This window comes from Scylla paramamosain, chromosome 17 (genome assembly GCF_035594125.1).
Source record: "Scylla paramamosain isolate STU-SP2022 chromosome 17, ASM3559412v1, whole genome shotgun sequence".
NCBI lineage: Eukaryota > Metazoa > Arthropoda > Malacostraca > Decapoda > Portunidae > Scylla > Scylla paramamosain.
This window is the reverse complement of record NC_087167.1, coordinates 24,035,272-24,047,771: the sequence shown is the minus strand read 5'-3', so window position 1 is coordinate 24,047,771 and position 12,500 is coordinate 24,035,272.

Genomic DNA, 12,500 nt, shown 5'->3' with positions numbered 1-12,500 from the left:
CTTGAATTCCTTCAAGAGGGAGGTTTCAAGACACTTATTCATCATTTTTTGACCACTGCTTTGACCCCTGTATGGGACTGGCATTTCAGTGGGCATTTTTTTTATTACATTTTTGTTGCCCTTGGCCAGTGTCCTTCCTACATAAAAAAAAAAAAAAAATAGTAGTAGTAGTAGCAGTAGTAGTAGTAGTAGTAGTAGTAGTAGTAATGCTATTTTTCATATATTTAGTAATTTTTTTTTTTCATATTATTATTTATATTTATATTTTTTGTTTTGTTTTGACATTCATACGAATGCTATAAAGGTGAAGCATAGAAATTTATTTGATTGATTAATTAATTTATATATCTATTTATTTTGATTTTTTAAATTAATTAATTAATTTATTTTTATTATTATTATTTTTTTTTTTATGTCTCTATGATAAGCAAAGCATTATAGAATTTATGAAAGCACATATCCTCTAGAGTCTTGCCCTACAAAAGATTCTGTAAAGTAAAAAATAAAGGGAATAAGTGTCAGTGACGTTTGATGAATAGAGGAAGGCGTGGCAGAAATTACCATAAAACGTATATAAATGAAAATTTATCTTCCTCGTATTTTCCAACTTGCGTTTGCTTCTTGAAAATTTAACTGGGTGGGTCATATAGCAGACATATTGTTCTTTCCTCCATTGTAGTTTGTTTCCAGCAAGCCCCCTAAATAAAGTTTCTGTTTTTTTTTTTTTTTTTTTTTTTTTAAAGAAATGAGGAATTACATTCTAACGCTGATCACTGAGCGGAGCGTAGACGAGCTGCTATCCTCAAGGACGTTACCTCTCTCTCTCTCTCTCTCTCTCTCTAAATAAGACTTTAAATAAAAAGAATATATATATATATATATATATATATATATATATATATATATATATATATATATATATATATATATATATATATATATATATATATATATATATATATATATATATATATATATATTAAAAGACAATGAATATCCTCTGGGGAAGGGGTGACAATCCTTATTTAACCCTTAATTTCAGTTGAATTTTGACAAGTCTACGTTAAAATGTTTCCATTTTTCTGCAGTGATAAAGAAACGTAGAGGGGTAGCTAATATATTTAATTGTTAATTGTATCTTTTTTTCTTTCTTTTTTTCATTTATTCTTTTATTAATTTTTCTTTTCATTGCTTAATTATGCATTATGCCGACACTGCAGGTTACAATTGCAGATATTGCAAGTATTTTTGACACAATACAAGTACATCCAGCTAAACTATTGCTACAGTATAGAGAGAGTATTTCGATTACATACCTTATTCTTCATCTTCTTTTCTTCTTTTTTTTTTTTAATAAATATAATAATAAATAAATAAGTAAATAGGTATTGTCAAATGAAATCGTCGAGATTACGCAGGGGTTTCGGGCAATACTTGGATGGGTGACTACACAAGCCTCATCTGTCTGAAAAAAAATAAATAAATAAAAAAAATAAGAATAAGAATAGGGAGAATGAACGAAAATTTTAAGTAATAAAGATAACAGTAAGAATTATTATAACAAGAATAAGAAAAATTACAATAAAGGAATATAAAAAAAAAGAAAGAAAGCATCCCATGTCTTTCTTCCTAATTGTCATAGAAGGGTGAATTCTTTTGTATATTTTCCAACATTTCCAATACAACGATATGAATGGGGGAAGAAAGAATAAGAATAATAGAAAGAAGGCCTCCCAACACCTAGTTCTCCGGTCTTGGCCAATTAGCTAACGGCGGGATCAGCGCAGTTAAGCAGGGGGTCCGGGAAGAACTTGGATGGGTGACCACAAAAGCCTCATCTCTCTGAGAATAGAAAAAAATAGCAATAAGAATGAGGAGAATGAACGAAAAACGAAAATAATAAAATAACAATAACAACTATAATAAAAAAAAGAAGATTAAGAATAAAAAGAACAAAAATAAGGGAAAAAAGTAATAATATATCTCTCTTGCTAATTGTCGTAGAATTATGAATGAAGGGTTAATTTTAGTGCATATTTTCCAACATTTTCAGCACAACAATGCAACAACAATACAGGAAAGAATAAGAATAAGAGAAATAAGCCCTCCCAACACCTTGTTCTCCGCTCTTGACCAATCAGCTGACGGCGGGATCAGCAAGGTTAAGCAGGGGGTCCGGGCAGAACTTGGATGGGTGACCGCACAAGCCTCATCTCTCTAAAAGTAGGATAAATAAGAATAAGATAAGGAAGAATAATAAAAAAAAATGAAAATAATAAAGATAACAATATTAATTATGACAAGAATAAGAAAAAAATAGAATAAAAAGAATGAAAAAAATAAGAATATCACAACTTTCTTGCTAATTGTCTTAGAATTTTAAATGACATGTCAGTTCTGCTGTATATTTTCCAAGATTTGTTATGAATGAGGGAAGAAAGAATAAGAATAAGAATAAGAATAAGAACAAAATGAATTAGACTAACAATAATGATCACATCTTTCATGCGGTGACTGCGTGGGCGATGAGCCTCACTGGACGTTTCTGACCAATCACAAGGCAGGGTTGGAGTCGTCGGGCCCACCCGATTCATATATAAAGGGATTTTGTGGGAAGCGCGGGCAGACTCAGCTGAGTGTTCGTTGTGAGTTGTTGTTACCACAACTATGGCACGTACCAAGCAAACGGCTCGCAAGTCCACTGGTGGCAAGGCGCCCCGCAAGCAGCTTGCTACAAAGGCAGCTCGCAAGTCTGCTCCAGCCACTGGAGGTGTCAAGAAACCCCACCGTTACAGGCCTGGAACCGTTGCTCTCCGTGAGATCCGCCGTTATCAGAAGAGCACTGAGCTGCTTATCAGGAAACTGCCTTTCCAGCGCCTGGTGCGTGAAATTGCTCAGGATTTCAAGACTGACCTCCGCTTCCAGTCCTCTGCTGTCATGGCTCTCCAGGAAGCTTCCGAGGCTTACCTCGTGGGTCTGTTTGAGGATACCAACCTGTGCGCCATCCATGCCAAGCGCGTGACTATCATGCCAAAGGACATCCAACTGGCTCGTCGCATCCGTGGCGAGCGTGCCTAAGAAGTCATCCACGAATGATCTTCATAACAGCAATATCTAGGCCCTTTTTAGGGCCAAACATCTCTTTCATTAAAGAATTTTCATAGACAATCTGTTTGGTTTTGTGGAAGAAAATATTTATTTTCCATCTTTCAGTATCAGGTATCGACTTTCAACTCAATATCCTTCCCCCCTTTTTTTTTTTTTTATATTATTATTATTATTCCCTCTTCCATGGCCATATCTCTTTCACTTGGGAGAATTTTTATCTTTCTTTATCTCTATTTTTTTTTATCTTTTCTTTATCTCCACAGAATAATAATCACGATAATAATAAGCATAATAATAATAATAATAATAATAATAATAATAATAATAATAATAATAATGATACAATAATTATTATAATAATAATCATAATAAAAACAACAATATTAATATTATTAATAATGATAATAATAATAATAATAATAATAATAATAATAATAATAATAATAAAAATAATAATAATAATAATATTAATAATAATAACAATAATTATAATAATAATGCATTTGTCTATATCGTATCTTTTTTCCTTTTCAAGTGTGGCTCCAATGGAGCCGGGTATTATTTTATACTGGCAGCAGTATACTGGCCGCCTGTTTACTTGGAGGAGGTATACTTGGTAACAGCCTTGGTGCCTTCAGAAACAGCGTGTTTTGCCAGTTCACCAGGCAGAAGAAGACGGACAGCGGTCTGGATTTCCCGGCTGGTGATGGTGGAGCGCTTGTTATAGTGTGCCAGGCGGGATGCCTCGGCAGCGATGCGCTCGAAAATGTCATTCACGAACGAGTTCATGATTGACATGGCCTTGGAGGACACGCCAGTGTCTGGGTGGACTTGCTTGAGCACCTTGTAGATGTAGATGGAGTAGCTCTCCTTCCTCCTGCGCTTCTTCTTCTTGTCGCCCTTGGCAATGGCCTTCTGTGCCTTGCCAGCTTTCTTGGCAGCCTTTCCTGATGCTTTGGGAGGCATAGTGTCGCCGTACTGCTGTGAGAACGAGTGTGCGTTTTCTCAGTTGAAAAGTGGTATATATATTAGCGTGCCTACTCAGGATCAGGAGTCGCCACCTCAGCGAGCGTCCTGATTGGTCCAGACGCGCTCTGGGCCGATCTGATCTCGCGTATATATAACTGTTTTTCCCAAAATTCACTACTTGCTCGCAGAGCTACCGACGAGGTTAGAGTACTCGCGCTCCTCATTTATCACCAACAACAACAACTACTACTACTACTACTACTACCACAACATCCATTATCATGTCTGGACGCGGCAAGGGAGGAAAGGTGAAGGGAAAGTCAAAGTCCCGTTCCAGTCGTGCTGGACTCCAGTTCCCGGTCGGCAGGATTCATCGCCTTCTAAGGAAAGGCAACTACGCCGAGCGCGTGGGTGCTGGTGCCCCCGTGTACCTTGCGGCAGTTATGGAGTACCTGGCTGCTGAAGTCCTTGAGCTTGCCGGCAATGCCGCCCGTGACAACAAGAAGACTCGCATCATCCCACGTCACCTGCAGCTGGCCATCCGCAACGACGAGGAACTTAACAAGCTCCTCTCCGGAGTCACCATTGCACAGGGTGGCGTGCTGCCCAACATTCAGGCCGTGCTCCTTCCCAAGAAGACTGAGAAGAAGTAAATAAAGGGCCTCCCTCCCCTTCAGCCAATATCACCATCAATCCGGCTCCTCTTCGGAGCCACACGTTCAAACATCTAGAGAGTTGTGTAGACTATACTGGTATATCAATAATAAGCAAGTAGTGTATACTATATTTCTACTAATGTACCTGCTGTGTGTCACAGTGGAGAGTTGATTAGATGTGTTGCCTATTGTGATATGTTGAGCGTCTTTTTCATCTCAATGTATATTTTGTTTTATGAGAAACTGAGAACGATGAGGGGCGTGATCATTGAAATAAGTCAATGATAATAATAATAATAATAATAATAATAATAATAATAATAATAATAATAATAATAATAATAATAATGATAATAATAATAATAATAATAATAATAATAATAATGATAATAATAATAATACTTGGAGAAGACCTGATGAAGTGAGAAAGATGGTTATAATTAATAATGGTTTCTTTTCTTAGCTCAGATAGTGATAGTGAACATGGTTATGAGAAAGTAGTAGTAATAATAGTAGTCTATGGTCCTTCTTTCTTTTCATGTTTGTGGACCTTAAAAAGGTCCGGGAGATGATGTTATTCAATGATGATAATGCAAGCTGAATAGCTGGCACCATCTCAATAATGGAGCGATTTAACCACCAAATCCGTACAGGGTACGGCCCTGACGCTTGAGGGCGTAGACAACGTCCATGGCAGTAACGGTCTTACGCTTGGCGTGCTCGGTATAGGTGACAGCATCCCTGATAACGTTCTCAAGGAACACCTTGAGCACCCCACGAGTCTCCTCGTAGATGAGACCAGAGATGCGCTTGACGCCACCTCGGCGAGCTAGACGACGGATAGCAGGCTTGGTGATTCCCTGGATGTTATCACGCAGAACCTTACGGTGACGCTTGGCGCCTCCCTTTCCAAGACCCTTGCCTCCCTTGCCGCGGCCAGTCATGGTGATGAGAGCTGCTAGTACGACGTCCGAACGGTCTAACAGGAAGCTCACGAATGTGCCTCAAAATAACATAACATAACAAAGAGAGAAAAGATGGGGAGGGGGAAGTGGGGATAGTGGGAAGAATAGGGGGGTGATAAGAAGGGAATTGTAGTAGGAGAAATAGTCACTGGGGCTTAACCCAGGCGCAATTTCAATGAGGAAGGACATCTTTTTTTTTTTTTTTTTTTTTTTTTTTTTTTTACGTGTTATATTCATGCTAAGATGGCAAGGGGGACAAGGTCTTTATCGGGGAAAGCAGGAGAGTCCGCCACCAACCGAGCAGGCCAAGCCCAACACAGCCACAGCCACGAACGCCGCCCACGCACCCAAAACCCCGGGCCAAACCACGCACAAGTTAGGGGCCAGACTATCCAGAGCCTGCACCATCAGGATGTGAAAGAGGAGTGAAGGACAGTCAGAGTAGAAAGGGTTTTTTTTTTTTTTTTTTTTTTTTTTGCTTTTTATTGGTTCAAAGAAGGACAGAGGAAGAAGTACATCCGTATAGCGGAGGGACCTACAGTTTTACGTGGGTTCCGAACCACGGATAGTAGTAGAGTGATTTGGTGATGGCAGGGATATTTAATGTATGATGTAATGTGGTGGGTGAAAAAGCGGTGTCGGTCCTTTCTGCTCTTGTCCTGTGACTCTTCCTGCAAAAAGGCCAACCTGCTAAAGAAAAGAGAAGTATAAAAAATGTTGTGGTGTTATGTGCATGGGGAGGGTGAGGATGGTTTGTGATAATGATTGACATGATGGTAGGATGTGCAATGACAGAGGCTCGAAAAGGCTCCCTCACCGCAACGAGGGGTCAAATCTAATACCATCTGCTTGCACGCGGTAAGTCGCTGGTGGCGGGGGGTGAATGGGGATTCCTGCATGGATGCTTCCAGGGCCCCGCCCCACCATCTCTTGACTACCTTCCTGCCCAGCCCTTGCCGCACCCAACTACCTCTGTGTGGGGGGTGAAGTGGCTTCCACTGAATGGTGTGGTTACCGTCCCCATCATCAGTACTGGCCGCTCCTTAACTACCTCGGGGGGTACCGCTACCGGAACGTCATGCCGACGTCCGGGGGCCCCATTGCCGTGACGTCAGTGGGAGGAGTGCGGTTCGTGCTATCCCCGTCTCTCTGGAAGTGGTCCGGTGCCCCCTTGAAACCTAGGCTGCGAGGCAAGAAAATAATGTATAAAAAACAAAAATATGAATACAAAGCCATAAGACAAAAAATATGAAAAAACCACTAGGTGTTGCCACACGACCCCACTCCCTCGGTCAGAGGCATGGTATGTTAATGGCGGTGATTTTTTGTCGCGTCCCTTTCCCAAGAGCGGTCCGGTGCCACCTTAAAACCTAGGCTGCGAGACAAAAAAATAATGCACAAAAACAAAAATATGAATACAAAACCATAAGACAAAAAATATGAAAAAACCACTAGGTGTTGGCACGCGGGACCGCCCACGTGAACGAGAGAACGACGATGATGCCACTCAGACACCATGAGTGGTACAGAGAAAGGAGATAGTGAAGGGAAGAAAGGAGGAGTCCATTATTAGAAAACAGGTTCAGGAGGCACAGTGGGAGGATCAAGGAGATTGCAGTGCGGCAGGTGACGGAAAGGTGGGGGGAGGTTGGTAATGAAATTGTATGTGATTGTGTGTCTGTCGGAGAAGGAGCTTAGTTGTTTTTCGATTCTATTGTGGAGTGTTATGTTAAGGGGGGAGATGTTGGACTCCTGGTGAATGGAGAGAGAGGTTTGGAAGTCGAACCATTTCGTCCCAAGAGCGAAACGAATTGCTCGGTTTTGAACTTTTTGAAGTTTAGAGAGGTTGGAGGGAGCAGAGAGAGAGAGGGCAAGAGGGCAGTAGGTTAAGAGAGGGAGAATGAAAGCTTTGTAGAGGTGAAGTTTTGTTTTTGTGCTGCTGTCGCGAAATCTTTCCAGGTTGCTCAGGGCCTTGGCGGCTATGGTTGCTTTTTGTTTTATATGTATATTGAAGTTGAGGTGCTTATCTATGGTGAGGCCAAGCACTTTGTTGTTGTTACTGATGGGGATTGGGGTGGGGATTGGAGTAATTCTGTTTAGTGAGATTTGGCGGGGCTGACTTCTTTTAATGTTGAAATAAGTGACTTTTGATTTTTCGGGATGGGAGAGAATTCGCCATTTCATCTCCCACAGGCTAGTCGCCATCAGTTCCCATTGAATTTTGTCGGTTAGGAGATCTAACGACCTGGCACGGGCCAATTGCGTTACATCGTCCGCGTATTGAATAGTTAGTGAGTCATTGTGGGCTGGGAGGGGTAGGTCAGCTGTGTACATGTTAAAAAGGGTGGGGGAGAGTACGGAGCCTTGTGGGACTCCAGCCTGAGGGGTGAAAAATGGCGAAAAGTTGCCCTGGTGGCGGATTCTTGTCTGTCTCTCATCCAGAAAACTACACAAGATGCGTTGTGTTAGAAAAGGGAGATTGAAGTTATTACAAATTTTGTATTTCAAACCGGTGTGCCAAACGGTGTCAAAAGCTTTCTTGACATCTTTTGTCACGAGTGCTGTCTTGTAATATGGCTTGTTGAAATTTAGGTAGGCTACTATGCTGTTAAGGGCGTCCTCAGTTGAGGCGTTCCTCCGGAAACCGAACTGCTGTGGTGCCAGCAATCCGTTACATTCGAGGAACGCTCTCAATCTTAAGTTGATTAGACGTTCAAAAGTTTTTCCAAGAATTTCAAGGAGGCTTATGGGGCGATAGTTTTCTGGTAAGTGAGAGTTTTTTCCGGGCTTGGCAATAAGGGTGATGTTTGAAATTTTGAAAGCCTTTGGGAAGTATCCAGAGGCGAGGCAAGCATTGAAAATTTTTGTCAGGCTGGATATGATTTCTGGAGGAAGGCTCCGCACCATCGGCCATGTGACTCCTGAGGGGCCGGGGGCTCGCCGCGGAGTATGTCTGAGCAACCTGGTGACATCCTCCTCCTCAATGGGTGTGGTGAGAGGGTGTTGGGGATCTAGGTGTGTTAAGTGTATAATGTTATGTGGTAGCGTGTTTGCTATGTTTCGGCGCACAAGATCGGTGATGTGGTGTATGTGGGCAATACTGGGCTCATGGGGAGGGAAAGGGTGTGGTTGGAAGGTGTTGCACCAGTGTGTCTGGAAGGTGTTGGTGACCTGGTCTGGGTTGGTGACTCGATCACCGTTCACTAGGAGGTACTCGAATCTTTCCCGGTGGCATCCCTTCAGCTTGTGCACCATGTGCCAGAACTGAGTAGGATTTTTGCAGCGAGCTCCGTCCATAAGGGAGACTAGGTTCCTCCAGTGAGCGCTGTGGTCATCCTGTAGGCTATTTAGTATGTGTGTGCGAAGGGTGCAGAGGTCTCTGTAGATGGGTATGTGGTTGTGCATGTTTTGTAAAAAGCGTGTTCTGTAGCACACTAGTAGTCGTTGTGTTTTTATGGAGGGTCTGAAGTCTATTTGAATTTTGTGTTGTTTCTTTGGTGTGTGTCTGTTGGCTGATGTCAGGATGTCACTATGTAGTGTCTCTAGGGCACTGTCTATTATTGTATAGGGTTGGCCTTCGAGCTGTGGTGGTTGGTGTAGGTCTGAAAGAGTTTTCCTGAATCCCTCCCAGTCGGCGGAGCGGTAGTCGGGGACAGGTGGGGATGGGATAGATATGGGGTTTGAGGATATTTTTAGAATTAGGGGGACGTGGTCTGAACCACAGATGGGTCCGTAGGAGATGTGGTGATGGAAAGGTAGGGATTGCCGGTTGGAGAGGATGAGATCCGGCCTGCCATTCCCATTGTGGGTATAGCAGGTAGGAAAGTCAGGGCCAAGGAAACGGAGGCGTTTCAGTTGTGTAAGTTGTAGAAGTTGGTGTCCATGTTGGTTGTTCTTGGTGTGTCTAAATGCTGTGTGACTGGCATTGAGGTCTGCCAGTATATAGGCTGGTATGTTTGTGTGATTGAAGAGATTGTTGAGACTGGTGAGAGGGAGCCCTGTATCCGGTCTGCTGTATGTGGTGGCAATAAGAAATATCCCGTGTTGTGTTTCGATCCTGGTGGCCAGGAAGTGTGCTGAAGGCCAGTCGGTTATGTGGATGTGTTTGATGGTGCATTTGACCATGACAGCTACGCCATCATGACGTGTACCTGTAGTGTAACGTGTGTTATATCCATATAGCTTAATTGGTTTTGTTGGTGAACCTGTGTGGTTCAGGAGGACGATGTCTGGGTCGGTTGATCGAATAGCTTCTGAAATAAGGTGCCGGTTATTCCAGTAGCCGCGACAATTTAGTTGCATGATCGTAATCATGTTTTCTTAACTCTCGATGTGGTTCGTGTGGGTCTAGGGGAGGTGGGTTGTGTACCCGGAATGTGTCTTTTATGTGCGGTGTTACTGGCTTGTGTTGGTGTGTTTTCGTTCGTTTTTGTGGTGGAGGTAGTGGTAGGAGTGGGGCTGTTGGGTTGCGTTTTCCCAGAAACTGTGTCCTCACCGGTAGCTAGGTTCCCGGTTGGAAGGAGGCTGGATTGTTCGGTGGAGGAGGAGTTTGGTTCCTGATTAGGGACTGTAGGAGCTTCTGTTTGTTCAGCAAGGTGGTGTTGTTGGTTTGTTTGTGTAGGGGCTTCTGTTTGTTCCACAAGCTTTTGTTGGTAGTGTTGTTGATTTGTTTGTGTGAAATTTGGTGGGAGTTTTATTGTTGGACAACCATTGTACTCCAGCAGTGAGTTCATGGTTTCTGCTTGTTTTCTCAGGTCACCGAAGGAGGTTTGTATGGAATATTTGATTATAATTTCGGCTAGTAGCAGTTTTTCCATGTTTGTGTTAGAAATTGTGTTCATGTGTGTTGGGGTGGCAGGTGTGGCTGCTTGAGCGTAGGAGTTGTTTGGCTGTGAAGAGGTTGTTGGTGTTGCTGTTATGGAGTTTTGTTGTTGCTGCTGGGTGCGTTTAACTGGGCATTTGAACGAGACAGCAACGTGTTCGCCGTCACAGTTAGCGCATTTTAATGTGGTTGATTGGCAGTTTCTATAATCGTGGCCCTTAGCTGCACACTTAGAGCACACTTGTTCTTTCTCCTTACATTGGTTTGTTCTATGACTGAATTTATAACACTTATAACATTGATTTACCGGACGGTATTCCTCAATGCTGACGTTGTAAGAGGGTATTATTTGGGAAAAGAGTTTGATTCCTTTCTTCTGCGCCTGTTCTGCCTGCTGTCTCGATCGTAGCTTTAGTTTGATCATGTGTACTTTTTGTATGAGTTTTATGTCGTCGATCTGGATTCCGTTTTTTTCTTCGATCTCCTCTCGGAGATCCTCGCTGGTTTTTTTCAGTATATAATCGTCGACTCGACGGGCAAGGATTGTTCGAGCGGCGATTTGCTCCGGAGACTCTACGAGCTCGAAGCCTAGAAGTTTTAAATTTTCGGTTGCCTGTTCTGTGGTGTGTTTTTCACGGTCCGCCTCGCTAGCTAAGCCAACGATGATATACGGGCCAGATCGGAAACATTTTGTATGGGGTACCTGTGTTCTGGTAAAGAACGAATTGCTGATGTCGGCAGGAATGCTTGCAGTCTTTATCCGGTACCTTATAGTCCGATCAGGGGGGCGTGGAGCGGCCATCTTATCATAGGGCCGGGCCCTATGATACTGCAGCCTTGTGGAAGAATCTGTGGTGAAAAAGTGTTTTTAAAAGTAAGTGGCGCTACAGCCTTGTGGCGCTACAGCCTTTTGGGTGCTACAACCACGAGTGGCCTATAAACAACCTGTTGTTGTTTCCTATCGCCCTAGAACCTATATCCCGAGGGGGATCCTAGCTGGAGGGAAGAAACCCTGAATATCTAGCCCTGAGGTAGGGCTTGTACGCTACCGAGGTGTCTCTGGGCTGCTCTAGCCAACACTAGAGGCCCCGGTGGCTAAAGAGCGCGGAGCGGGCTTGCCTAAGGCCCGATCCTGACTCTGTCGCCGGTACGAAGAAAAGAAAGGTGGAGAAGGAGGAACAGTTGGCAAAAGTCACTTATACCAATGAGTTACTGCGATCTTCCAGCGATATCCCTTAGGTGAGGCTCTCTCCACAGGGAACGTAGGGAAGACCGCGGCTCCTCGAAGTGACTGCCGGGTTGTCTATCGGTATTCTTTTTTGTTAGTAGGCCAAAGCCTTTTTCTTTGTAGAGTCGTTGGGAGCGAAGATGCTCCTTTTTCGGCAGCTCGTGGGCGAGTGTGTGCGCCTTGCCACCTGCAGGTCTTTTAAAAGACGCAGGAGTGAGAGCGGGAGCGGTGCTGGGTGACTATTGGTTCTTTCCGGACCCGGTAGGCGGAGCTTGTGACTCGGCGGCTCGGTGTAGGGCGGACCTTCTTCCTTCGGAGCTGGCTGCTGGTTGGCTGGCTGCGGCTGGGAGGTAGGAGCTGGGAGAACCTTCTGCTACCAGGGCTTGAGGAAGCTCAAAATTTTTGTCGCGCGGTATATATTGAGCCAGAGCGGTCGTGCGTGTAGTAAATTACTATTTTCCCTGTTTTTCTCACTTAATTTAACATTATCGGGTCATATGCATAGGTTTTCTGTTTCAGTGTTGACCCTGCAACTGCACATTTATGACTAAATTCACATACACAAGCACAAATGTGAATAAAACTCAATATAAAGGTGGAGGGGTTGCAAGATTTTCCGGCGCGCTAAGGCATGCCGAGATAATATACCTTCTCCCCTGACTCTTTTCTTGTAGGCATGCGCAAGATTCATTCAGTATCAAGTAATGTTTCAACTGAATTCATATTCTAATTTTCAGAAACTATCTTCCATT